We start from the raw sequence: 26,272 nt of genomic DNA, 5'->3' as shown, positions 1-26,272 counted from the left end.
CTGATTTATACCTGCGGCAGATCATTTTCTTTTCTGTCATAAAGACCTCTATAAATCAGTGGTGCTTATGGAAGCACTACAGAACAGGGTCTCTGGATTTGTATCCCCTGTGTTTGCTATTAGGAAGCCATTACAGCCACATTTTCCTCCTTCAAACAAAAATGATCAAATCTAATACTGGCAAGATTAGAGAGATAAAGAGAGAAAGCGCTGGCAGAGATGTTCAACACAGGGCCCTATCTAAACAATATGCTCTAAACTCAATAAAAACAGGGCTTTTTGCTGGTGACACCATTATCCATCTGTTTGGACAAAATTGCTGTATCATGGTATAAATCTGCGACACAAGTGACATATCCTCTAAAATAAAAGGGAACATTAACTGCTCTATCTTCTAGAGGCCATGGGACTGGCTGGCTATAAGCTCAGTCAAGTGTGATGGCAGTTATACTGTGTTTTACTAGACTGCAGACAATTATACTTTGCTCCTCTCCCCTAAGAAGACAAACTGCCATGGCTTCAGCTGAAATGATTTCAAATAGATTTTCCAAAATGTCTGTCGCCAGATTGCTTCCATACATTATTTCACTTAAATGGAGAGAAAAAAAGAGGGCGCAAATCCACAAATCAATCACAACGGCCCACTTTACCAGATGGAAAGACGAGAGCTTCCAGTGTGTGTGTGTGTGTTGAAGACCTGCAGAGAAGGACAGTTATAGGATGTGCACAGTCCTGTCTCTGCTATGTGTCTCACTCATCTTGAAGGATGACATAGACTATTTACTTTCAGTGGTTAGCTGGCGGTGCTGTAAAAGTGGAATAATGTATAATGAACTGACCTGCTGACTTCTGGCTAGTTAAAAAAAACTAGTTAATTTTTCAACCACGTTTAATCCGTTAAAATAACAGGGAAATGCAATTATAATAAACATATCAGGGAACACAAAATGTTCAGTGTATGTAGCATGTAAAAATACTCAATTTTAATCTAGATTTGAACTGTTTACATGGTGTATAAATATTGCCGTGAAACACAGCAACATGCATAGAAGGCTAGAAATAAAATGATCTAAAATAATAATAATATTACCTAAAACCGATTTAGCATCCTTCAAAAACAAAAAGATAAGGTAAGCTAAAATCAGAAATAGGTCCTTATAGAAAGTGGCATGAAAAGCTGAGGAGTTTAAAACTAAAAGCCTAAAGCTATAACCTACAATAACAGAGGTTAAATACTTAAAATATATATATAAAATATTCAGTAATACATACTGGATGTAGCCTAAGTGGGTTTGTTACAAATGTTTGACACCTACTTTAAAAACAAGCTTCCCATATATTTGTTTTTCAGTCTACATTTGTTTATTCTAAAGGTCGAGAAGGCGGGATTTGTGCTCGCATCACATCCAATCAGGACCATAGACTGTATCAGGACACGCCCATTTACGCAAACTCTGCGTTATGCTACGGTCTGAGTAACGTTGTCAACATAAAGTGGTTTCTAAGTTAGTTCACGTTATATTTCTGATAAAAGTAAACATGTAATTTATCAAACCGAGGAACTGTTGAATTAAAATGAAGGCTAAGCTGTGTTAGCGGGTCAGGAGAGAAGAAGCATCCCTTAAAGGAAGACAATTCGTGCCACGCCACCTAGCTAGCTTACAGGTCAGCTCGGTCAGCTCAACAGATGACGCAGCGGGGCGGTATCAGGAAACAACTTAAATGGTAACTTCAGTTAAATTAACTTGAACAGCTTTACGTATTGTTGGTGTACTTATCCTTTTCATTTCACCCATAGGAGCAGACTGTCAGCGAATCAACACGAGTTACGAAGTTGCCCGGGCAATGATACAGTAAGTGTCCAAAAACTTCTTATACAGAAAGTAATGTCTGTCGTCACCATGGGGTTATATTATCAGTGTAGAAATGGTCTATCTTGTAAAAGGCAACATATGGCCCGAGGGCCTGTATAAAGAGCTTGTGATGCAGAAAAAAACATACATATGGGTTGTACATACAGGCCAGTTTAAATGCAGAATAAAAAGGACTCCAGGTTATCTCTCCCAGTCCTTTGCTATCCTGCACTAGAATATAATTAAACATGTAAACTCAGCACTGTTTAACAAACTCATGAGTCTGTTACTCCAATGGGATCCATTGGATTGTATTTGATCTTTTAAGAGATACCTGAAGCAGCATGGACACCATATCTTCAAGCTGCAGTGCTGAGATCAATCTAAATGCTTATTAAAACTGCCTGGCCTTCAGAGGACAAGAATTAGTAATTACCGTATGGATTAAGTTGAAGTGTAGCCCAAATGTCCCCAGGATCAATACAAAACATGTTTGGTAGTTATGTTGCTGATTGTGTCACTCTACCAAAGACAATTTTAGCAGTGTATAACAGATACACTTTAATTGTTCCTGCTTACTTGAGTGTCCCCTCTAAGTTTTACATATGTTTTCTAATTTAGCAAATGACAAGAGAGAAATGAGTACAGAGTTACATACATTTTTGTTTTTTATTTTTGCAATTGCCTTGTGCACTCATTTTTATGCGTTCCGATTCACTTCTCAATTCAATTCAAATACTTAGTCTGTCCCCTGGGTTGCAATTTGAGGTAAACTGGATTCACAAATATAATAACAAGACCAAACAATTTATTCATACACATAAAGGCGATAAAAAACAATACTTCCTTCATGATAAAAGAATAATAAAAAGTTTACAAACAAAAAGTCAAAACTTACTGCCCACCCACAGCTTACAATCAAATGTCCAATTAGAATCTAAATCCTTGTGTTGAATTTGAGACTGCTTTTTCTTTGCTCCCAACCTAAGATTCATTATGCTTTTAGTTTTGAAGAATGTACTGTAAATTAGAAATATGTAACTCTGACACCTAGCGTTTAAAATGTGTACTGCAGTCTAATTTGAAAACATTGGAGAGTGCTGCTTCCCCCCCTTTGAGTGGATGCTCACACAGGTCACCATGTGGTGGACACTGAAGCTTCAGTGTTTATCCAGCTCTGCATCGGTCTTGAAACCTTACTGCGTTCTAACCTCTCTCCATTTTTCAAAAGTATCTCCATTATATATCCTAGTTTTACAACGTTGATGGTTGTGGAGCTTATTAGAAAAAAGTCAAGGCTTTTTAGATCGTGTAGAATCATTATATGAACCAGTTCGCTTGCTCGCTTGCTTGCTTCCATCGATGCGACACCTGTTGCCTGGCAAACTGAGGGGCGTCTGAAATGGCTGTGTGGGGGTGCTGCATTGTTGTTAGATAAGACAACACTTCAACATAGCGTTTTTCCTTAATGTCTGACAATAAGGTAATTTTATGATTTATTTTAATAGATATCTTACATATGGCTCCTTTAACTAAAATTTATATAATTATAATTGTTGAACTAGTACATGCAAACACTGCATTGTGTTTTCCATGTTTTATGGTTGTCTTGTCTAACATATTCTGTAATTTGACATTGGACACAAAAGCTGTGTTGTGGCAGGACTTCTTGACACTAACATTAGTAAACTTGACTTGGTGTAGAAACCCTGATGTTGGTGTGTTATGAGTATTCAGCCCTCTCTTCCACGTGGCTGTCATGGCCTCTTGGTAGCATTCTGATAGATACAAATTGTGATGCATAAACTGTGATCCCCAAATATCATGAATCACATTTCGAATATAAATTCTTTCAAAATTATTTGATTTTAGTTTTTTTATCCCTTGATTTGGAGCGCTAATGACATATTATATGACAAAACGTCAGTTTTAGAGTGTATAGAACATGATCATGTTTGGATTTAAGTTCATTTTGGTGCAACAATGCAATGCACTACAGATATAAAGGAGCTACCCAGTGCAGGTGAATAAGGGAAACATGGTACATGTGATCTGACGGTTAAGAGATGTAATAATGATGTTTTACGAGATTCATGTGTTGATTACTATTTCAAAGGTTGTTGTTTTTTCCCCCCACGTTTGTGATTGTAAATATATGAAAGACGAAAGCATAAAGCATAGACTCCAATTGTCTTTGGAAAAAAATGTGTTTAACGAGAATTAATTAACCTATGACAAAAATACGCAAAAGACATATATTTTTTTGTGCCAAAAATCTTTAGGAAAGAATTCCCCAAAATTCTCAAATACTGAATAGAAACTGATGAGTTTAATGAAAATATCTCAATAAAACTAAAGTAATACAACTCTGATACACTTAATATGTATAAAGATCACAGTGATTTGATAATTAATTCAAAGACCTCCACAAATCCTATATTGCCTAAAAGCCAATAAAACAGTCACATACATGCACTTAGACAATGCTGCATTCAGCATTACAGTCATGCACATTTATTACATTTACTCTGGATAGCTCAAACAACCATGCATGACTCAATTCATCTCTGTTTTGTGCAGGGAAGTGCAGTACTGTGTGTGAGATTAATATGAAAAACCTGCCACAAATGTACAAAAAAAATCTGCTGATTTGAAACAATCTCTAAAATGAATTATTTTTATTTTTATTGTCGTTATTTTGACTTTCTTTGCGTATCTTACATACTATGTCTATTTCAGTGTTATGGCTGGATGAAGATATACACTGCTCTACTTCTTGCCCTTTTTAACAGATCTGTGCTTGACCCATAGTTACAGCAAAAATGCTATAGCCTTGCCCTATAACTTGTACCCCAAAAGGATCAGTTTAATGTAGCTTAATAACTTTCCCCTCTGGGGATCAATAAAGTATTATCCTATTATTATAACTGCTACATAAACATTTAAATCAGTGGTGCTCAACCTTGCCCTACTCTGGAAGCCACATTGAAGGAAAATATTTTTTTAAGAGCCACAATCCAAGAAATGCTGCACCATCAGTTGTGATTGTGGTAACTTTTTCTTGTCCAATGTCAAACTTTGCTGATACTTCCATTACAGCATATTTGATCTCCATGCCCATTTTTGCAGCGGAACCATGTCAAGCAGTTCTTCTGTAATGTCATAATGACTGTCGATTGCTCAGACAAAGATGAGTAATTGTTGCATGTTGTTTATAATCAGGCTTTCATCCATTGCAATGTTGACAAACCCAGCAGAAGACAGTTTCTATTAGTAGAATATTTTCAATAAATAGATAGATAGATAGGAACTTTATTAAATCCGTGGGAAGGTTCCCCTAGGTAAGTTCAGATTCTAGCAGCAGGTAGCACCAAAGGATATTATATACAGTTATGTATATACAAATATACTGTTCACAGTAGCAGCAATAGACATGTTTAAAAATATATGTACAGATTTATATTAAAAATAGCAGCAGCAATAAATGTAGAAGCAGCTGTTCTCTGTAACATCGGATGCCCTCCTAGCCGAGAAAAGTAGTAGTCAGAAAGTTTAAGTTTTTTTTTACCTCTCGTTTCAGGTGATTTTTTTCTCAGGAAACAATGTAGAGATATGAAATCCGTCACTATTTCTCTATATAGTTTCACGTTTTTAATCAGTTTTTGTAGGATACCTCTGTAGCTCTTTCACTAGTATTGGTGTGGAAGAGTGAACAGAAGATAAGAGATAAGATAATCCTTTATTCGTCCCACAACGGAGAAATGTACAGTGTTACAGCAGCAAAGAGCAAAGATTGCAAACAAAGAAGAACATGCGGTGCACAATTTAGCCTAAACTTTGTTTTTTTTGTGATGGTGCTGCAAATTAGACCTTTTGTGAAGTTACGTTATCACAAAGCAGGCAGTTAGATTGGACATGAAGAAAGACTTGAGTTCCCAGGTCTCTTTAAATGTTCGGTATTCCTCTTCATACTTGCAATTCTGCTGTTGTTTTGCCAGTTGTAGCTCCGTTCTGTGTCAGTTATCCCAGTGAGTTTGCACTTGTCTCGCTCACCAGAAAACAGAGCACGAGACCGGGGACAGATTGTGATTGATTGGTTGATACAACTGAGGTTGGTATTAGATTGATGTGATTTACATGTATCAATTCTGCTGACAATGTTTCCCTTTTTTTTCTTTTACTTTTCTTGCAAATAGGAATTAAAGAGCCATAGCGAGAGGGTTCATAGTCGAGAGCTGTTGAGTATCACTGATTTAAATCCTTGCCTCTACATTTTGTACATACTCAGGAAAAAGAAAGTGAAGGAGATATGTCATAACGTTTTCTAATTGGCGTTGTATGACATTATTATTATTATATGCCTGCATTAAAAAAAAAATCACCAAACCAAATCATTGATATTTTAAAAATTACGCTTCATAAGGTTAATACTGTTTATTTTCAGTCCTCCAAAAAACTTGGGCAGTTACTGAAACTCCAAAAATGGTGATATAATGATAGATGAACCACAGCAGAACAATGCATCACAAAAATGTTTTGATAATTTGCAATGCAATGTGTAATATTGAAATAATCTAACATCCAAACTTTAATTTTTCTTCAGCTTTTAACAATAACATTCATTAGTCCAAACACAATAAAAGTTACATTGCATCAGGTCTCGCTTTGAACCATAGTTACAAAGACATACATAAGACATAATACATATGATGTAAATCATCTTTCCCTCATCCTAATAGCAATAAATGTAACATTTTTAAAATGTGTATGTCCAGTTGTAAAAATGAACATTGCATACAAATTGAGTGAAATGCAGAAATAGAAAGAACTTATCACAACATTATAACAATACCATTATGTAGGGTACAATGAACAGTAGATTTGACTGTACTGTTGTATTTCTACTTATACTCACATACGTTATGAGTCACTGATTGATATGATGTTTATAATGATCTCTGGATTACAGCAGCAGCCTTTAGAAAAGTTTCTTCTGAAACCATAGAAATGGAAATAGCAAATGTAGCTTGATGTTTTGAAGTGCTGTCGTCACTATAAAACTGGTCAAGAGTCTGTTATATTATTATTATTATAAGGGTTTTTTAGAGGATCTTGCATGAAAAGCCCTCTGGGTCCTCTTGTAGTCTGAGAAAAATCAAAAACAAAAACAAAACAAAGAAGGTGGCAGCACAAAACATGGGAGATGGCAGTTCAAAGCAGCATTTAACAAAATTTGTATACTGTTTTTCAGTGTTTATGACATTGCCAACAGGGTGACAGCCCCAGACAACATTCATGGAAGTAATTATCTCAATAAAGCCTAGGTACAACAACAATCCAGTGCCTCTTCTTTGTGGACATTAGCCTGTTGGCACTGCTGTGCTGTGACTGTGCGCCAGATAGTCTTTTACTGTGATATTCCCTGTTGCCAACCATAATTAATTGCTTTACAGTCTTCAAGGCCATAATGCTCATCAGTTATTAATTAGAAATTCATTTTGCTGAATAAATAATGCTTATGATTGATGATGAAACTTGTAATTAGGTTCTTGGAGTAATTCACAGGGGAGCGAGCCTTTACACTTGAATCCAGGCTATTAAATACTGCTCATTTAAGGGACTGCTATACCTCTTGTCATAAAGCTGGGCTTACTAGCATCTGGATTCAGGGAGCAGGAACATGGGTTGTGATTCACAAAGGTTATGTTAGACTACCTGTCTCTCCAACGAATCATGATCTTTCATGCTACCTGAGCTCTTTTGTTCTAGAAAAGTAATCTACTCATTCCCAAAGCGCCATATTAGGATGACACAAGAACCAGTTATCAAGTTCAAAACAACAGCCTAGTGTTTTCACCAAAGGCACAACTGATTAGGTTATTACCAATATGTGTCCTTTCAAACATGTAGCATCGTTGCTATGCTACAAAGGTCTCATGGGTCCTCTGATGCATCATATAGCCTACAGTCCTTTTAAATGACGAGAGAGAACTGTGAAAACTCAAGCCATCTATGGCTCACTATTGATTTTACACAGAAGACCCGGCCATTTTTGATAGCCTTTTTGATATATTTTCTTGCAACCACCGGTCCCTTCGGAGTTTTGTGGAAAATAAACCAGTCAATATACACCTATTAGGATTTCTTGATCTGACTCCATAAACCTATGGGGTACACTGTTTCCGATGCTCATTGCATCATAATAGCAGAGAGACCAAATGCTATTACTTTTGTAAGATGAACATTCAACAATTTAATGGCTTCTCTTGGACCAATTAACATGATTGACCAGCAATAGAGAAAAAAAAAGGTCTACACAATGCCACTCAACAAAAAGACTGCGGATAAAAACAGCAGCTGATGATGGTGTATCCTCATCAGGCAAGAATACAACTAGTCCTTTTCACCTGTCATCACGGCTGGGTGTGAGCAATGGTAACCCCCCCACTGCTCCTCCCTTTAGCAAACCAGTATCTGCCCTATTAGCAATTTCTAATGGAGATCAAGAAGTAGTCAGTGGAGAATGAAGACAACTGTCTGCACCCAGTCCTAATTGGCTTTATGTTCTCTTTCTGATAAATGGCTCGCAACTACTATAGCGTCCCGTGGATTTTATTGCCCTAATAGGACTCAGTAACTGGATTTACTCACAGATATCGGGTCAAAAAGGACATAGAGAGCAAAAATGTTAATTAATATCAATAATGGCCAATTATTAGTTTGACAGAGGGATCCAAGCTAGCTGTGTGCTCTAATGACTCTGAGCTAAGTTGAAGGGAAACACTGGCGAATTAGCATAACTGTGTATGCACACTCCATGGAGGTGCCCAGCAAACATCTGTTATGTTAGAAATTCAAATAGAATTCCTATTAGTAACCCTGGCTGTGGTTGCATAATCAGTCATTCTTCTCTGGCCATTTTTGAGGCACTAACAATGCCCCTGTGACTGGTGGAACTCCTCCCTTTGGGCTTTCCAATCAAATTTGGCCCCATGTGGACCAGGTCCTAACAACAGACGAGGCAATGCGGACATCTGAGGGGGGCTTTGTGCTCTGACAGGAGCTCAGTCTATCCACCCATGACACATGAACGAAGAAAGGGAAACTGTTATTTATTTGAATATAGCAGATAGGAGTTAAGGAATTAATGTTGAGATATGGCTTTTAGACCTACTGGGATGCAGCTACTTATTTTTCTGCCTCCTTTGTGTGTTTTTTATCTACATGCAAAGTGTATTTGGATGCACTGAATTGTTTGCAAGTTGTGTTTCTGCCACAAGTTGAAACTTTAACACTGAACAAATTCATTTATTATGAAGTATGGTTAACGGAGATTGTATTTATTTATACTGAGGTCATCTGAAGACAACATCTTTAGGATATTGAAAACAGAAAATATTCTGCTAAGGAATAGATTTTCTATTTGGAGTTTGTAATGTTTGTTCTCAGTATCTTGTGGGAATTACTGCATACAACTGTGTAGATGCTGGCAGGAGCACTTTCTTTGTAATCAATGCCTGCTGTTTTGCAGAATAAATGCCCTCAAAGACAAAAATCATCAACATCCAAGATCCATCATTGACATTTCTATGCAAACACATAAGATAAAAATGAAATCCAACTATCGTGTACTGTATTGAGTTTCCTTGAATGGCTATTGAGTAATTTTCCACACTGGCACATGTGTGCATCCATCTTTCTGTCAGTGTGGCAGTTGCAAGTGAATCGGAATCTACTCATTATATCACTTTATTGCAGGGATATTTCCATCCAACCTTTAATTCCCAATCTGCCAGACAATGGCCAGAAAACTTGTATTGTGCTCGGTTTAATGTCACAGCATTAATTCTTAAAGTAATATTACCTATGTGCCGAATAGTATGAGACTGCTGTCATGACTTACAACTCTGTGTGACCTTCTCTGTTATAATGTGAGTATGTAATTCCCTCTAGTGTAATGTCATGTTTGATCAGAGGAGCTACCAGTGTCCTGCTCTCTGCAGTGCACAGCAGGAGGTGTGGTGAGTCAAATGGACAACCAGAGGTTCCCCTTAAGGGCAAAACTGACGCTGTCTGCATATTCTTCCCTCAATGCGGTCGGCTTTGTGGCATGATTTAATATTATTAAATTATTGAGCCTTGTATTAAAAGGCCCACAGAAAAAGATGGTTATGAATTATTCTGTGATAAACACTAAAAATTAGTGGTCTACACAAAAAGTTTCGATAAGAAGCATTGAGGCAAACAACCTGAACATTTTGTCAGAGTTCAGTTTTTTTATTAAATCTTTTTTTAAGCTGTAGCCATTTTGCGTTGTGTTTTTTTTTCCATATTCAAATTAATACCTGCGTCCTGAATTAATCTGTTTGTTAATAAAAAAACAACATATGTTTGGTGCACAGTACTGCATCCAACAGATTTGGATATAGTATACATGACTGGGCGACTCCATCGTTGTATATATGAAATATCTTCAGCTTTACGCTCCTCTCCATTCCATGGCCTCCGGTGTATAAATTTAGTTGATGGTTTTCGTTTCTCTTTCTTAATTCATTGCAGTCGGATTCCTCTTTGATGCAGTTCTGTTGTCCCCCAAACAATTGAAGTGGAGACAATGGAGGCATAATGATAGATCCGTGTACCCACCATCTGTAAGAGCAGCTGCTCCCTTGCATCTGTACAATATGCTAGAGTGGGGAGCCTCAGTAATCTGCATAATAAGGAGAGGGCTTATCTCAGTCTAGTTAATAATCACAAGCAATCGATGCACTTCATTCCCTCACTCCTGACTGATGAAAAAAGCAGCAAAGTTTTGGTATGTTTGCCGTATCCTCAGTATAGGCAAGGGTCACAGTGTAATGCCAAGCTGTTGATTTTGCCCCGAGCTACAGATTTAGTCTGCACTCTATTTCATCTTTTCATGAATACCATAATTACAGCAGGACGCTCTGAGTTATCATACTGCTTCTTCTCTCTACACACCCTTTTAGGTTTATAGCCTCTGTAGCAATGCTCAACATCATAGCAGAACAGGACCTATGACTCAAAGTGTGTGATAAACCCATAGCTCGTGCAGTGTTGATAAGAGTCACACCTTATAAGCAATACTCTCTCAGACCGGCCAGAAGATTGGCCCCGTAAAACACAAGAACATTTTATTTTAAATGTATCCTTGTTTCTGAAATGCCTTCTCAGATACTATACTGCCTCTCTGTATGGGACAGAGCATCACATCACATCTCAGCCCAGGAATATTAATCACTGAATTCAGGAGAGATTTTTCTGCACACAAACTTACTGGTATATGTGTATGACATAAGACAAGCAATTATAATTTTCATTGTCAACCACCTGCTGTGTTTAGGAAGTACAGAAATATGTCCATGAATGTTATTTTAATTGGGTTTATAGATTTCCTTTTATTTCTCTATAAACATTTCTAATACTTGATCACTGACATTCATTCAGGAAGTCCTTTAAATTCAGCAGGAGGCTTTGAAAATCAATGTTTGGTGTAAGTACTTGTTGACACTCTAGGAGAACACAATCTATCCATTGAATGGGCTTTTTTTGTGCTGTTCATTTATGGCATTGAACATTTCTTCATGCAATTTAATAGATGCCAGTATTTTATTATATTTTTAAACAAACACACTATTTATTACACTTGGTAAAGACTCCTAAGCAGACACTAAATTGATTGGATTGAAAGTATGCAATAATATTGATCAGCAAAGTCTCCCTTTGGTATTCTCTTGTTAAATATGCTCATTAAATCAAGTCTGTTTAATAGTCTGCAGTGTTCTTTGTATCAAATACTGTAAACAGTATGTCTTCAGAAAAGCACAGAAAGATTTCAATGTTTTTTTTAAGTGATCATTTCCAATATTATATTAATTGCCCCTTTTCTTTATAAATGTATTACACAAATGAAACCATAATGTTTCAATTGCTCCTGGTATGAAAGGATTTTCATAAAGCCAGTAGATATCAATGACTTCTTATGGTTCCTGAACCTCCTAATTAAGCATGCATGATGTTTCTCTCCCAGCTGCTAGGCTTCTGAAATGCACTTGGCAGGTGTATTGAGCCCCCCAGTGAGGCCCCGAGAATGCGAGTGGTATACGTAGAAGTGCAGGTGTGACATGTTAGGAGGAGTCCAGGTGCTTATTGAGTTATCAGAGGCAGCCACTGCACGTTTGATTTATCATCTGGGGTTTAGCATCGCCATATCTGTGCGGCAATATATCAGACAACAAAATAAAATGTTCAGAAAATGACCCGCTGGTGTGCTGCAGTCGTGATAACTTACATGTAGCACGCTGTCGGATGTAGTGTGGCACATACTGACACTTCATGTGAAAAATTGACAGTGCTTATTGAGCTTGTATGGTGACAACACACACTAAATCATGAAGGCAAAGCCTTTAGCCAAGCCAAAGATTCACCTTGAATTCACCCTTTATGTGTTATTATTTGTCACTGATTTGTGCTTTATGGCTTCCTTCTCAACACTTGAATTAAATGACTAAGTTACGGCAGTGACACAGGTCTCATTTAGAGTACATTAAGACCAATTAGAATATGTTGAAGCATCTAATAAACCACATCCTTTAGAACTAGTCTAATCATACACGGGTGCTCTTTGACATGAATGCCATACTTAACTCTGCATTCCTGAAAGCCTTAAACACAGAATGAGCCCGCCTGTCTCCACGAGCACATAAAAGGTAACCAGATTTATGGGAAGGTTTTATCCTAGACTCAGGCACCATCTGATAAACAAGCACTCTTTGCTTCAGGCTAAATAATACTCTTTGAGGTCCTGATTTACAATGCTGTGAAGGACCCATTTGTGGTTCAGCTCTGAGGCACGCACCTCTGTGATTGGCCATCCGTAAGCTCAAAATTTGGGGCTCAGATCTATACGGCTAGCGCGTTTGAGAATTTCTAAATGGACAAATGCATAAGTGATGGTAGGGTTTTATTCAGGGTTAATAGATGAAGCGAAATGAACTTTTCAGAGGTGTAAAAGGCTTTTAGATTTAACAAAATCCCCCCCCCCAATTCCCTCTGATTGAAGGTAAAACTGAGGCAGCGTGCAGCCAATCTAATATTCCCGGCTTTTTAAAAGAGAACTCATCAGGGTATTGGTCCAGTGCAAGAACTCCTAAGAGATCTGATTAAAGGGAAATCCCTCCATGTTATACCCTCATTTTGTCCATAGTAAATCAGCTGCACATTCCAAATGCCAAAATTCATCTCACGTTGCATCGACAGGATTGAATGAGTTTCTAGTGAAGGGTATATACAGTATGTTCTAAAAAGCTAACTATGCTTTGTCCCTTTAAAACTCTTTCTTTACGATTTTTTATGGGCTTGTATGCCTTTATTTGAGAGGACAGTGGAAAGAGTATGAAGGTAGGGAGAGAGTGTGGGAAATGACATGCGGGGAATGAGCCACAGGTCGGATATGCCGGGCCGTCCACTTGGAGGACTACAGCCTCTGTACATGGGGCGCAACCTAACTGCAAGGCCAACCAACGCCCTTCCCCTTTTTAAACTTTAACACATTTTCTTTTTATAGCACTGACAATCATATATAAAGAGTTACAGCCCAAACAGAAAACTATTGTAATTAAATTTACTTTAAGTTGCAGACTTGACCAAAAAAAAGGGAAATTGTCCAGTTCTGACTGGATATTGTTTTTTTTTTAATTAGCTGTTAAAGATAGCATTTAAATTTTCATTAACTAAATGAAATCACAAAGAATTTACCCTATGCAGTTTTCCTAGTTTAATGTAGAAATAAGATTTGATAAACATCACATCATAACTTATTGTCTTTTTATTGTACTGAAACGTATAAGGATATAGATGAGGTTGAACTGTTACACAGGATTTGTTGTTCACTGTAAACCTCACAGTGAATGGTAAAGAGTCTTGCTATGTTAAAGCAGAGCTCAGGGCAGGCTAACCTATATATACCACAGTCCTCTCATGTTGCAGCCTATACGTTGAAGTCTCAGTTTTCAGACCTTAACTTTTAAACCTCACATCTCTCTGAGATATATTTATCTTTGTATCAAATGTCACTAACAGAGTGTCCCTCCTTAACCTCGTCTTCTCTCACTGCAGTTGTTAAATGAAGTTCAACACCTGAGAAATAAAACAATTAAGTGGGCAGCTTTGCTTGTTTGTTTGGTGGTTTATAGAAATTAAATTCTGTAATGGGGTTCAAATACATCTATTGTAAGCCTTGTCTTTTATTTGATGTTTATGGGGTTGTGAGAAGGCCATGACATTGTTGGGTCATATTTTGACACATTAATTGGACTTAGGGTTTTTTCATCACAGCTGTTGGGAAATTAAGAGGAGATTGAAAGCCCCTGATGTCTTGTAATTACTGTTTCATGTTGTGTAGCCAAACTCGTGAACAGCAGCGCTCTCTGATAAATGGGCAGTAAAAGCAATGATATTGCAGCGACCATACAAAAGAGTTAAGGTTGAAACGGCTACTATCAGAAGTTGAGTTGAGGAGAAAAAAACAAAACTATTTTGTCAGTAACAAATTAACACCAAGTCACAATCCATTTAAAGTAAAGTCATAATAGAATTACATGGTTAACTCTACCATGACCAGAATCAAGCGTGGCACAATTAACTACACAGCTTTGGCGGTGTAGCATCCTGCTTATCAGAGGAAATATTCCGCCCAGTGGGTTTCAGGCCTTGTTCCAGGGAGGGGGGCTCTATTCAAAACAAACTGCTGTCCCTGATATCAGCTGGTTAATCCTCTCCTTTTAGTGGCTTTATTGGTTCATTCAGGAGGGTCTGTTGACATTCCCCCTGCCCTGTTAAAAGGCAACTGCATCTCAAGTGAAATCTGGAGTGTTCTTTACACAGGCAGGGAGCCCCATGTGGCTCCTGCCTCCCAGTGGGCCTGTGATTTTCTTGCTTTAAGTGTCTACTGTCAACACTAATTTGTCCCACTCCTCCTCCGCCCCCCTCCGGAGGGGGACGCTCTCCTAAAGTTTTAATAAAAGATCAGCTATAACTCCCTGTTTTCTTGGGGTGAGACAAGAGGTTTAAAAGCCACAGAGGCAATAAGATGCCAGGTAATGATTACAAGGCTTGAACAGAAGCAGTTACCAATACCACATGCTGTTTCACACAGCACACTGGAAGTGTGTGCTTCAGCCAAAGGCTGTGTCCTGAAGAGGAGTCATCTGCAAATCCCAAATACACAAAGAAGTGAAAAAGAAAGACAAACATTGTAGGTTTTCTTTTTTTTTTTTATTAAAATTTGTATTTGAAAACCTGCCTGTTAAACATTCTTAACCTACTGCCATTAAAATAGAGAAACCATTTTATTGTATAGTGTGATACATGTTTGATTCAACTCATTTTTTTCATCACTTCTAATGATCTTAGAAAGCAACTCTCAAGTGACGTTTGTTTGAGAACTTTGTTTAAGTTACACTTAATGTCTTTATATTGAACTACACACTATGACTGCACGCATCTCTCTGTGCTGTTTGTGGATTAATACAAACTGAAAATGTGTTGTAGCCCAGTAATCCCTTTGTGTGTTCTCATTTATCCTTTTCTTTCCTCAGGATTAATAAGAGCAACATGATTGCAAATAATAGTTTCTGACATGTTTTGCTTGAATACCATTTCAGAGCTCGACAAAGTAAATTGTTCCATTTCATTCGTCTGCCGGTGATGTCTAAAGGAAAATCAATGAAAAAAGTAATTTCTCTCCTGCCATTTAACCAAATTCCCATCTACCTGAATGATAGGTCCCTGGGAAAGCAGTCAGGAGACTTTCTTTTCAATTATCCCTGACTTGTTTACATAGCGTTTTGTTCACTGGACTTGGTGTTAACATATAAATCTCACATGGGTTCGGCTGTTATTGAGAGAGCTTAATACACTCTCACTTGTAAGGTAGGCAAGAACTACGTAGGAAATTGGTCAATATCTCAGTCGAAGCCAATTTTCACCGTATTGTTTTGTCACACAGTGTATTGTAGGGTTATGGTAATGAAATATGCATAATTCATACACCTAGGGCCCCGTCTTCATTTTTGATTCTGCTGTCCTGCCTGTTCATCTGAAGCTGAATTAATGCTACATTGTCCATTAGTCGGCCATAACACAGGGCAATGCTGTCACACACTCTGGTTGAACTGAAATTCCCTTGAGGTAAATGGTATTCTTCATATTCCTTTTTTTGTATACAGGCTGAACAAGAATTGCTTTGTAAAACACCACATATCTCATTTTGGGTGAAGACTGATTTTTCGATTCTGAGATAATAATTCTGTACAGTAGAAGGATGCAATGTCTCAAAAAGGAACTGGATATATGTATTTGGTACCATCCAGAGAGCTTGCCTTTGCTTTGCGCTAACTATGTTTTAGCTCGTACTATTCTCAGGTGAATTAGTGGCTATGAGAGCACAAAGAGCGTTAGAGGTGGCTTGTTATCCTCTCCAGGGTTCACTTAGAGAACCCCAGACTGCTGCAGTTGTGACCTTCATAAGGCACTGTCTCCCTGCTGGGAAGACACACACACACACACACACACACACACACTAAGCACATCCACTCCACAGCCGGCACTCATTGGGTCATGATGGGGCTAAGCAGCCCCATTACAGCATGCTCATCTAGGCTTGGATCACGTGCACAAAGCGTAGAGATGGACTCTAGCCAAGAGGTCTTGGGCCCGTGGTTTGTGGCTCCACCGGCCAAAGAGAGTTCTAAAAAGCTGCAGGAGGAGCATCATAGACGAGATACCCTAAATGATTGTCCTTTTTAGTATGCTATATCTGTGTCATCTTTTCCTCAAGATACCACTCCTGTGGTGTTTCAGGCTGAGCTCAGTGTATTATAAATCCATTTCTTTGACATTCTGTGGTCACTTTAATGATCATTATGTGGCTCAGATGGAAAAACAAGGGAATAAGGTGAATCAATGATCGATTTTACAAAGTGACTTGATTCATGGGCAGTGCTGTGATAAATGGCCGCCTAATCGAGCTTGAGGGTAACTGTTGTGAAATAAATGTGAATGTTCTGAGGGAGAACTCATAAAAAGGCCTGTAGGCTTTACTCTCAGCGTTTATTGTTTGATCTTTTTTTATTAACCGTTTATTTATTGTTGATGAGTGTGTCAATTATTTTCCTGATTGATCAATTAGTTTGTTTGATGTATGAACTGTCACAAAATGATGAAAAATTCTCTCACCATTATTACATCGCTTGCTTTGCCAAAAACCCACAGATATTCAGATATCTGTCACAGAAGAAGTTAAAAATCAAATAATTTTTCTTTAAAAAGTTCTTCAAACCAAAAATTAATTATCAAAATAGTTTGAAACTAATTGATTAAACTTTGTGTCTCCAGTATCCAACATACTGTGTTAGCGAATGACTAAAAATACAGCAGCAAACAAGGTAACTGAAACATTTCAGATATTCATTATGGAGCTGTTGCTGCAGCTGTGCACTCTAAAATCTTTTGAGATCCATATCTTAAATCCCCAAACACCATCACCCAATGTTTTCTTACCCTTTTTGAATTAGTGAAATAAAATACAGAGTAGCCTTTCTCATTGTGATATGTAGCTCGGGGTGCCCGCTCTGTACAAACGCCGGCATGTCTAATATCAAGCAGAGGATCTGTCTTTGATTGTAGCTGATAGGAGGGCGAGCTTCACCTAAAGGTACTGAAGCAAAGAAATAATGGTATACTACAGTGCTTGTGAAAAGCAATAGGAGAACGGGGTGCGGGGGGGTTCACATTAAAAGTGTCTCTCTAGGTAGCTGACATGACGCGACTAGTCAGACGTAAATAATGACAGACGGAAACTATCATGAGTTCTGTGAAGCATCCGTGTGCTGCCATCATTTTCTGTCTAACCTTGCATTGCCAGCAGCTCACCAACTCTAGAGATCATTTAAAAAGCAGACTAACGATGCTGCCAGACCTAACACCAGTCACTAGGATTTGCATGAGTTTAGATAAGCTAAATTGATTTTTTATTTCAGGCATAGGTGATTATTCCCACAGTGTGTTTGACATTCATAGGCCATCATTCAGATTAGTTTATACTTTTCAATCATTCAAATACATTTTTTATATTTTTAAACAGATATTTTTACATGTTTTTGTACGTTGTTTAATTGAGAAGCTGGCGTTTACTCGTTCTGTGTTACATGTACGTTTGCCCGACCACTGCTGATGAAGAAAATAGGGTTCATTTTTCTCTTTAAGTGGATGTGTCACTTTTTGAGTGAAGGTAAAATGATGATACAAGAGGACTAAAAGTTAATATCAATTCATCGAATGACCTGGTGCTTCCATGGGCTGGCTTTTTAATTATATTCCGTTCGTATGATATACAGTTGCTCTACTACCTGTAAATCAAATTTAAATCAGGTAGCACGAAGGGTACAATTGAGAAAGATGGGCCTAATTCTAAAATGTTTATTTTTGCATTGCATAGCAAGAGATGAGCAAAGTCATTTAGCTTGTGCAGAAAGCTTTTCTTCACACTGATGCAACCACCCACAACATGTCTAAAATAACACTCCTATAATTGCTCTACGGCTGCCTTACCTTTATAGTGTTTTTATATTTCTGATTAGGTTATTCATTTCTAGCTTCAAGCAGTAACACACAAGCATATTTCATGGAGAGAATGTGTGGGAGATGCATTGCATTAAAGTGATGGGAAAAATAATTTGAATATCTGCATTGACTCTCATTTAATAACCTGGTTCACCCATTCCTTACAAGAGGACAATAACAATGCAACACCAGAGCCCATTCTGCTATATAATTAAAATCATCTTCAGGGACATGTTTTGCTCTGCACACAAAATTTGAAACTTAAAAAATGGCATAATAATGTATTTGCATAATATAACAATGAGTCCCACTCAACAAATTTATTAGTCTAGATTCTGAAAAAGCTGCGGCAAAGCAACTTGCATACTATAATTGGCATCTTGTGGTTTGCTTTCCTGAGGAGAAAGTGAATTTTTGAATATGCTTTTATAATAAATAGCATATTTAAGCACCCAGGAAATCACTGCAAGACATCCATCCTGCATCGTTTCATTTATTCTAGTGTGTTTAATTAAAGCTCGGAAACTACATGCAATTTGTGTCTGAACAGTGTCTAATGTCTGAGACTGGTTATTAGATATTAAATTGATGCATAATTCAGGCAATTAAGAAAGTAATCACACAAAGTAATGTAATGGAAGTTAATTATTACTGCATAAGCAAACAGTTCATCAATGCTAGTTAACGCTGTGACTGCATCCCTAATATGCTCACCAAGCACGGAAATTCCTCTCCCTCAATGTTTTGATGTGCTGATTAAACATTGTAGAGGAAGATTAGTGAAAAAAAGAAGCAGGGCCCTCTCACCTCTGCTGTTCCAGAGCGACAGGGTTCACTGTGTCGTCACAGTGGGGGGTGGAGGGGGGGTGCTCACGCCAAAATAAGACAAAGAAGGTTGTTTCATGACATGCAGTGTCTTTTTTTTTGTGTGTTTTATTTCCCCCCCCCCCCTCTCACTATGTACATTTCAACCTTTTTTCATATATGTTTGTCTTTCTTTCTGTCTGTCTGTCTTTCTTTCTTTCTTTCTTTCTGTCTTTCTTTCCTTATTTCTTTCTGTCTTTCTTTTTTCTTTCTTTCTGTCTTTCTTTCCTTATTTCTTTCTTTCATTCTTTTTTCTTTCTTTCCTTCTTTTTGTTGTTGTGCAACATGAACACCTTATACAGCTGAAATAAATTGGGGATGAATCCGTTGGTAACACAAAACACAACAGTAATTTAATTAATGGATTTGTTGTTGTTCAATTTTCTATCCAGTCATTAATCAAAGTATCTGTCGGTTACAGTACATCTATCTTAAAGGAGAAAACTTTTAGATCACATTTGAAGGTCACAATAGATTTTACACTTAAATCTCAGCTTACTCATCATGAGAAACACAAATACTACTCATCATCTGTAAGGAAAGGTTTATAGTGTCCTCTGTAAAGTTTGATGTAAACCGCGTTGTTTGAGTTCAATATATCAGGTATGATTTAAACACACATGTAAGTCATTCAGCTTTTTCTAGTGTCATGATTTGCTGCCTCTGTCTGTCTGTCTATCTCTATGTCTGTCTGTCTGTCTACCTATACATCTACCTGTACATTAGGGCTATGCTCAAAAATCGATATGGCAATATATCGTCATGTGCTCCTTGCAAACACATGTATCGATGCAGATGTTGCACAATTGATACGGCTGTAAATCTGTGATAACAGTTTTCAAAGACAATTGACCTATGGTGCAGTTCACAATAACACCACAGCCATAGCTCATGGGATTAAAATATGTTTATGTATTTCTAGGATCTCTGAGGACCTGAATTGAAGTGTTTTAAGTTGTAGGATCCTTATGCCTCTGCTGTTATTCTCAACAGTAAAGAACAGCTCTTATATTGAATTCTGTGTTGGACATGGTCATTATCCAAAATCGTATCGTGGGCTCTGTATTGTGATACGCATCGTATTCAAGCGGCAACCTCCGGTCTTGAAAAATGAAGACAATGCAGGAGTGCAAAATCCTGCAGTGAGGCTGGCTCCAGGAACACAGGAAGTCACATACACACTGGCAAAAAATATTTTTTTACAGCAGAAATAAACATGTTTACAGCTTGGTTCAAAGAAACAAAATAGGTCTAATTAGTTACTGTCATCACTGGCATACACTGTGTGGGGGTGATTTTTTTAAATTTTTTTAACAGCTTCCATTTTGATTTGTTATCCATAGTTAGGCGCGTAGCTGACATGATTGACAGGTGGTGGCCATGTAATGGTTCGTCAAGAGGCTCAAAACCCGCCTCAGCTCCGACACTAAGCCTGTCGTTAGGTTGACGTAAAGTTAGGCTGAGACAGCATTTCACACATAAACATCAAAATAGATCTACACATCTATCTACACATATATCTACACATCTATCTATACATCTATCTATTTATAAATGTGCCTTTACATCAACTATAATCTGTCTATACTATACTATACTATACATACTACATGTGGACTACATACACTGTAACCTTGTGTATCTGTCTGTTTACTTACTCTGTCTGCAGAAAAATCAAAGCCACACTAGCTTTTTTTGTGTGTGTGTTTTAAGACCCAAAATCACATAAAAACCGACAACTGGGCAGCCAGACACTCTCTCTCTCTTTTGAAGACATCCGATAAAACAAGACCTTCCAGCCTCGAGTTGTTTTCCTGAGTAAACATGCGTGTCACAGTTGACCTTTCTAGGGGTCAGGCTGCTTTTATATTGGCTGACATGTTTCCAACTTAATAGAACTGTTTAGCGTAGATCCCCTGGGCCCCTGTATTTATTAAGCTGCAATGAGTTGCATCTGTCTGCTTGAATCAGTTAGACCAATCAGCCGAGGTCAGACACATAGTAAGAGAGCAATGTAGATATATAGCTTCACATGAACAAACATTTAACATGGACACACATACAAATGCTGATGTTTGCTGCTTTGTAGCATGCACTCACACATACATGCAGTAAATGTTCAAATTTTCATCTATTTACGTAGCTTATTTCCTGCTCTTAAATGATAATTCTGTTAATTTAACTCCCCGTAGTATAAGAATGCATATAGCATGCATTGGTATATGTTGTAGTTAACTGGACGAGGGGTTTGTTAGAGGCAGAGCAGCATGTGGTCTTCTGTGACACTCTTTTGTCTTTTTTTCTAAGCAGTTTTCGGAGGTGTATTGATTTATCTTTGTTCAGCCATTGTACAACATCCCATAATGCTGGTAATTTTCTTAGACTGATTTTAAGCCCCTGTCTGGTAATCAGGGATAATTGTCAATTATCACAAGGAACCATCAGATCAATTACTGCAAAATCAATGCAGCCACTTGGCTCGTATAGCCTTTTTCCTTTCAGCAGAAGCACCACCCGAAATGGAAAAAAGGCTTGTAAATTTAAAGATGCATATGACGGATGTAACGCAGTAGGTTTTTTAAGACTGTTTGGTGTTACAGGATAGTGTTTTACAGCTATGTTTCTGACATAGTGAAAAAGTGGATGCGTCTCTTTTTGCTGTTGTTTTATAACACCTAATGGAGACAAAACTATTGTTACCTCTTAAACTGAAGGCTGTGTATTATATCTTTTCCTTTTTATGAGCGATCTGGAGAAAGCCTCTTTTCCTGGTGGGTGAGATGACTTTTGTGATGAAAGTTAATGTCGGGGAGTCCTGATGCCCTTATTTTCCTCTCAGAGGCAAGAATCCACTTTCACCTGGTGAAGGAAAGACGTCGTCGGCTGAATGGCTTCTTCGTCTATGGAAACAAATGTGCTGCTGTAATGGAATAGCCCGGTCAGGAGCCTAATGTGTTATCTCCTCCTCAGCGTATTTATTTACACTCAACTACTCCACAAATTGTCTTGTCATCTTAATAGGTGAGGATTAATCTTTTGCCATGCCAGCTAAGGTGAATGAAAGAGATTTACTTTTTCCAAACTTTGTTTGCGGCCCCAAATGGGCAAGTTAACCCTTTAAAGTCCTTTCAAGTCTTTGAGATGCTGTACAGAAAGATTTGTTCTACTGTTTTGGTTTTAAGCTGCTACAAATACAATGAAACTCTCTTTGAGTTAATAATTGGTCAATTAGCTACTCAAACACAATAAATCCATAATATCTGGAAAGCTTGTGCTATATGGGCACCACACTTTGCTTTTTTCTGTCTTACCAAAGCGTCCCCTTCAAGGACATACCTTACCTTTCACCGCTAAGGAAGGACAAGCTTTATCAAGATAAATGGAAAGGTCATCATTAAATCTATGGCAGTATATGTAATGCTTAACACAGAGTAAATTGTGTCTACATATTAGATATCGAACCCTTGTTTAAGACGGGGACCAGAATCATGTTGTCCATTTCGATATATGTCAATTGTGCTATAATCATTTTCAGTGAATCCAGTAGAGATTGTCATTTACCCAGTGTCCAAACTGCTCATATTTCATCCCCACCTGAAAGAGGCTGCCATTGAATATAATCACATACACACCTACTGCATCAGACCAAGAGAAAACAGAGTGTGCACTTTGTGCTCAGCTATTTATATCAATAAGTCCCGTGCTGAGAGGCACAAAATGAGCGTTTAAGCTGCAGGGCCCAGAGAGCTCAGTAGCAGGTGGGCAGGCTGCTTTGAGGTGCCTGGGCTGAAGGGGTACTCGCTCTTTTACAGGTGTTGCCCATCTCACTGTGCATCCACGGCTCTGGGAAGGTTTAGGGTTTGGGAGGGAGGGAGTGGGACAGCTGGAGCAGCAGGCATTGGGGAGACAGAGAAAGAGCCTCCTCTCACTGTAGGGGCCTCCGCAGGTCAGTGCTTCTACCCAAAGGGATGGCGGAGCGAAACGCCATCAATTCACAAACAAAGGAGCCACTTCACCCGCCACAAAGGAAACATATGTGATAGAGCTGACTCCCAAGCCGCAGCTCACTTTAACATGTCAGCCTCCCCTAATTAGCTTTGTTAACTCCCTCTGCTGTCTGCCCAACTGAGGCCTCTCCCAGTCACATGTGGGCTTTGTGTTCACAAGGGCAAATGCTTGGACCCGCTCCCAAAAACAGTCGTTTTCCCTCTACTTGATACTCTGTTTGTGTATTTTTATGAATTAGTCCTTTAATAATTTACACTGAAATAATATACCCTACAAATTGCCCTATTGTTAATGGATTCTATTGACACAGTATTGACATATTGATATCTGTAGTACAGACCTTACAGCCCTATTCAAGGCTTTGCTGCAGAGCTTTACACGGCCTTTCATCTATTGTGTTTGCACGAGTGTCTGAGACGAGTTGTTTTAGATGAAAACAGCTGCCCCTCAATCTTCATCGGGATGTTTTGGAGTCATTACTGGCCAGCCTTCAGACTGTGGTCTACCATGCGTTACATGTTGCAGTCCACACTGAGCCTCATGTGACCCCTGCTGCTTACCCACTGGCAGTGCAATTTAACCAGGCTGATGACATGCAGCATGACATCCCTCGGAGATGCGTCCCGCTTGCAGCCCCATTTGGGGGGTTTCGGTCAGGGAAGGATGTGTGTACTGCCCGATCCCTCACTGACCTCTCCCGAGCACAAATTAAATTGGTGTGTGACTCTGGGAGTGTGTTTGCTTTGTGTAATTTTTCATAAAATTGAAGTCATGCGTAACAGATTTTCTCCTTTTTGAAGGTAGAGAGGAATTAAATGAGAAACTTCCCAAACTTAAGGAAATGAGGGAGGCGTCCTGTATACTTACAGTAAATCGTGCTGTGAGTGCATCTTATTATCATAAGTCCACCTCAGTTAGAATTCAGCCATAACTAGATGTATTGGGCCTGAACACTAGGTGGGTCTGACAACTGAGTTGACATCGCTGAAATATTTATATCCTTGATGTTTACGATTTGCTCCACTCTGTTTATCTCATGGCAGTGGAGGTAGATTTTTTTTGTATTTGGTAAAAAGAGAAAGCATGCAGTGAGCCTTGATGTATGTGTACATAGTTTTAGATACGCTGAAGTTAAGTAAGTTGATTCCATTGGTCTTATATTTAACTAAGCTATGTGAAATTCAGCCTCTGGCCCTGCTGGCTGCCAGACAGTCCAGCACTTGAGAAGCACCGGGCCCAGAGCTGTGTGACTGCTGCTGACTGAGTGTCATGATCCCAAGATCTCTGCTTTCTCTTTGACAGGAGGCTTTGAAATTCCTGGGTTAAAAGTTCTCTGAGATTATATCTCAGAAGGCTCTTGTGATGATGGTTCATGACAGGTATTGCTTTCATGTGTGTGAAGGAATTCTGCTGAACGTCTTCACTGCAGATAACTTCCAAGAATGGCATCAATGAAATGGAGAATAAATGAGTGAGTTTATCATTAGTTACTTGTTGTATTTCTCCACCCTCTGATTGGATTTGCAGATTGATTGAAGTTAAGGTTTATTTTTTCTTAGACCTTTTCCACACTGTACTCAATAAAATCTACACTCACATTACAGTATCAATAAATGTCAGGACATTAGAGATGCATTTATTTTCTTTGAAATAATAACTATTCTGCTCTTAAGGGAATAGTTAGTTATCCTCCATGTGCATTCAGTGCAGGATATCACTGACGCCCTATTTAACATGACTGTCTTTATATCACAACATTCATATCAGCAATTTTATGCATGTGGATAAATATGTCCTTAATAGAGGACTTAGGGATGTAACATATTCAGAGCTGCCCAGTGTTGTTAAAGGAAAAAATAAAACAATTCCTAATATTTACATTTAAACGACAATTTAACATTATTCTAAACTTGGATTTCTAGCAGTCTAGTCTGCTTTTTTTAAAGGGCAAGAATATTTACGAAGCAAATGTGTATTAAAATATGGCATTATTCCCTGATAGGTGAAGCATACATACTTTGCCATGCCTCAGCAGTGCAATGTATTCTACACACTGACTGCCAGCCATGACAGCGGACTCCTTTCTGTTCTTTTTCTTCCTCTTTCCTGAACACTTAGAATAAAAATCACAAGTACCGTAGTGGAGAAATACTGAGGTAACAGTCTGGAGATGTCTGGCCAAAAGGGATTTGTCCCTCCAGCTACAAGGTAGGGAACGGTGTGCCCTGCTATTTTGCATTTCTGAATTGCTTAGCTGCCCAAGCATGCTTTTATGTGGGCCAGGCTCCTGAAGTGTGTCATAGCATCATATGACCGCTGTACGGGAAGCCTTGCTGTTGGACTTTACCCAACAAATATGGATTATGTTAAAGTGGGCTGTGAATTGACGAGGATATGCTAATATGTCCCAGATGGGTATGTGAGAAGCGGACGGCGGGGACATGCACACAGTATATGGCAGAGGCAGTGTTTGGCAGGTCCATCATCCCGTCATTAAAGGCCACATTATTACTTACAACAAGGCTTGCATGACAATTGCTGGAATAAATGCAGTCCCTCTGAGAGTAGCCTGTTGTGTCCTTCACTTTCTCCCTGCTTTTTCCTTTTTTTGTTTTCCTCTTCTTTGCAGATAGTTTCTCAGCTGCTGATACTGTAGATCTCCGTGCTGTGTAAGGGGGTTTGTGCTTACCTTGCTCAAACATCAATAAGACAGGCTATTACCGGCTGAGGCCATTCATTAATATAATGAGATGGTTTTGCTTTAATTGATAACCGATTGCTGTTGATGAGACATTATGCACTTGTGGATACAATATTTTGCTGCATTTTTTCCTATGTTGAACTGAAGCACCTGCATATTTGTTTTAGAGAGGCAGGACTCCTCCTGAGCTATTATTCTGTTG

At 38.4% G+C, this 26,272-nt stretch overlaps 1 long non-coding RNA gene across 1 annotated transcript in view; it reads left to right on the top strand.

Annotated features, from left to right (window-relative positions):
* Positions 1 to 1,463: 1,463 nt before the first annotated feature.
* LOC114920333 (uncharacterized) overlaps positions 1,464 to 26,272 on the top strand; it is a 63,831-nt gene continuing 39,022 nt past the window's right edge. The window contains exons 1-2 of the long non-coding RNA XR_003808658.2: positions 1,464 to 1,725; positions 1,799 to 1,853. This is a non-coding gene — a long non-coding RNA (uncharacterized lncRNA). The remainder of the gene's footprint in view (positions 1,726 to 1,798; positions 1,854 to 26,272) is intronic.

The sequence above is a fragment of the Labrus bergylta genome, chromosome 13, assembly GCF_963930695.1.
Source record: "Labrus bergylta chromosome 13, fLabBer1.1, whole genome shotgun sequence".
Lineage (NCBI taxonomy): Eukaryota > Metazoa > Chordata > Actinopteri > Labriformes > Labridae > Labrus > Labrus bergylta.
Note: the sequence above shows the minus strand (reverse complement) of the source record. Positions and strands in the feature narration are given on the sequence as shown.